The sequence below is a fragment of the Otolemur garnettii genome, unplaced genomic scaffold (genome assembly GCF_000181295.1).
Source record: "Otolemur garnettii isolate 467f Iridium unplaced genomic scaffold, OtoGar3 scaffold00010, whole genome shotgun sequence".
In the NCBI taxonomy this organism is placed as follows: Eukaryota; Metazoa; Chordata; class Mammalia; order Primates; family Galagidae; genus Otolemur; species Otolemur garnettii.
In genome coordinates this window covers 16093367-16096411 of record NW_003852405.1, presented here as the reverse complement: position 1 = coordinate 16096411, position 3045 = coordinate 16093367, and the positions used below count along the sequence as shown (strand labels likewise).

Below are 3045 nucleotides of genomic sequence, written 5' to 3'. Positions count from 1 at the left end.
TGGTGTACCACACAACATTGTTTCCAATCAAGGAACTGATTTTACAGTAAAAGAAGTAAAATGAGCGTTTATGAAATTCACTGGTTTCAACATGTATCTTATCTCCCAAAAATTCGAAGTCAAAATATTATTCAAAGTAATCCTTCAAAATTCCGAGCCACAGAGGGAATGTAGATCCAGCTCCTGGGAAATGGGATTGAGGAATGAGGCAGGAAAGCAGGACCTTGTCTTCTAACTGGGGCTCAGGATAGAGCCCTCTCCTGCAGGATATAAGGATGGAGAAGTCACCAGACCCAGCAAGGAGAAATCAGAGGGGATCTGGCTTCTTTTCACTGTGGGGTTCGTGTTCGGAGTGGCACTGTAGTGTTGGGGGCTGTTTCCAGCTGGGAAGCACTGACGCCAGTTACATCATAGCCCTGTTCCCTCGACTTGCCTTTTTCCTGCAGGTGCCTTTGCTTACATGGCTTTGGTGTTCACTTCTCCAGTTATCTGACGACTACTCCTGCCCCAGTAGCTCCAGGAAGTCTTCCTTTACTGGCCGTATTAGTCCACAGTGATCTCTTCCTAACCAGAACATTCTCTGCTGGTATCGTTTATTTGGCATTTATCATTCATTCCTCAGTGATAGGTGGACATATCTCGTCTTCCCTGGTGGATTCACAGGAGCAATTTCATAGATCTCATGATACAAGTAACTGACACCATTTGATATGGACAAATGCACACTGAATGATTGATTGTCTGATATATAACCAAGCATGATAAACAGCAAGTGCCACAGGAATTCAGGGAGGGACGAGGTCATAGCGTAGCGCATAGGCACTTGGTAAGCATTTGAATGAATGAGTGAATGATGAAATTGAGGAGTGGCTTGACATGACCAGGAAAGTTACATGAAGGAGACAGGACCTTAATTTAGCTTGAAGAGTGAAGAAGGTGTGTTTAGCGGAGACAGATAAGGAACAGAGGACTCAATGGTTATAGTATATGCCTTCTCAACTGTCTACTGCTGCGCTCTTCTCCCCTGGAATCTCTATATCACCACTCCCTACCCCACCATTAATATACTTACTAAAGAAGTAAGATTACTGGGAAAACAAGCCAGAGTACAGACAGGAAAGTAAACTTTATTTGTTACTGACACGATTGTATAATCTTTCCTACTTTTGGTCTCCAGTATCATGAAGAAGCAAAATACTTTGTACCCAAACCCAAGATTTGGCTTAAGCCTAGTCTTAACAACACAGGCTCAGATTTGGCAAGTCTGTGTGTCTTCTGTTATCATCTGGAATGTGCCAATTTTCCTTTCTTAGTCCTGTGTTATTCTGGATAGTTAGACTGGATGCTTAAAGAATTATACTGTGGGTTAAAATCACTTCAGATGGGGCCGGGTGCAGTGGCTCATTCCTGTCATCCCAGCACTTTGGGAGGCCAAGGCAGGTGAATTGCTTGAGCTCAGGGGTTCTAGACCAACCTGAGCAAGAGGGAGACCCGTCTCTACTAGAAACAGAGAAACTAGCCAGGCATTGTGGTAAGTACCTATAGTCCCAGCTACTTGGGAGGCTGAGGCAAAAGGATTGCTCAAGCACAAGAGTTTGAGGTTGTTGTGAGTGATGACACCACAGCACTCTATCCAGGACATCAGAGTGAAACTCTATCTTGAAAAAACAAATCTATTCGAATGAGATCAGATCTGATCTCATGGGCCCCCAGTGCATGATTCGTACACAAAATTCAGAAGGCCGGGTATACGTTGTAGATTTTATCAATACGTATTTCCTGAGGCGGATGGTGCATGTAAGACCCATCATTGCTGAAGTGGGGCTTGTGTCAGCTTGCTGGAATACCACAACATTGAGGACATGAGTGATTCTTCTTAGAAAGGCATATTGTTCTATAAACAAATTCAGCTGAATTGGCAGGAATGAATGTGTGGTTGTCATTAGGGGGACAAAGGAAAAGGACATCCTGATTTGCCAAAAAGAAGAATTTCTCCAGAGGAAGCAAGCAAATGTGAAGACAAATTCAGAAAGTCCAAAACTATTTATAGCACTCTTCCGCACGTTTCCGAGGTGTTAGAGTATACCAAAGACCAGCAGTTGAAAAGCCCATCACAGAGACTGCCTGGGGCTTTGATGACAAGTACAAGGGACCATTATGGTGACTATGATGCATAGAAGGATGTGGTCTCATGGATAGTTAAGATTTGAATGAAGATAAACATGAACTACTCATAATAATATTAACTAATAGGCCTTTGACCCCACTGGCTGGGATTGAGCAGCTATTGAAGTAGCCTGTTATGGTTATGAAGGGATTGATGCTGTATAAGAAGCCGTGAAAGCAGGTTTGAATTCTTCTATTACATTAATCTTCATGGAAACCACCCATGAAGATTAATGTAATAGCTCCTTGGTATGTGACGACTACAACTAGCCTGGAAAGAACAAAAGGCCCTTCTGTCCTCAATGAAGCTGTGGCTGTTATCAAAGAAAAGACTGAGGAAAAACAAGGTTGTGTTCAATGTTCAAACGGATCCCAAAGTGGTCACAGATAACAGATGAGACTGAACTTCTCTTTCAGCTGGAGAGGCTTGAAAGGGAAAATGCCTACGTGGATGGAGATGATGATGCGGAAGAAATGGAAGCTGAAGGTGAAGAGTAATCTGGAGAGAAACAGAGTCCAACTTAAGGAACACGGGGCAGGCCTTCCTGGCTGTAAACTCTAGACTTGGACATTTTCCAGTATTGAAAATGTCAAAGCTAAATATTTTTTATTTCCAAGTATTTAAAAGTCTAACAGACCAGAACATGAAATGCCCTTTTAAATGTCAGCTGTTTTCACATAGTCGTTCCAACACTTTGAGCAGTTTTTAAGGGCATAGACTAATTTCATTAGAGACAAATCTTTAAGAGCAGTCTTAAAATTGGGCTTGTGATGTTTTCAGATTGACACATTATTAAATAATACAGTGATTTTCAACTGGTGTGCCCTGACCATTTTCAAAGATCATTAATTAAATTATTTTCAAAAGAAGTTCAAAGC

The 3045-nt window shown here is 42.0% G+C and overlaps 1 pseudogene; it reads left to right on the top strand.

Annotated features, from left to right (window-relative positions):
• Positions 1-758: 758 nt before the first annotated feature.
• LOC100944264 lies at positions 759-2664 on the top strand (annotated as a pseudogene).
• Positions 2665-3045: the final 381 nt, after the last annotated feature.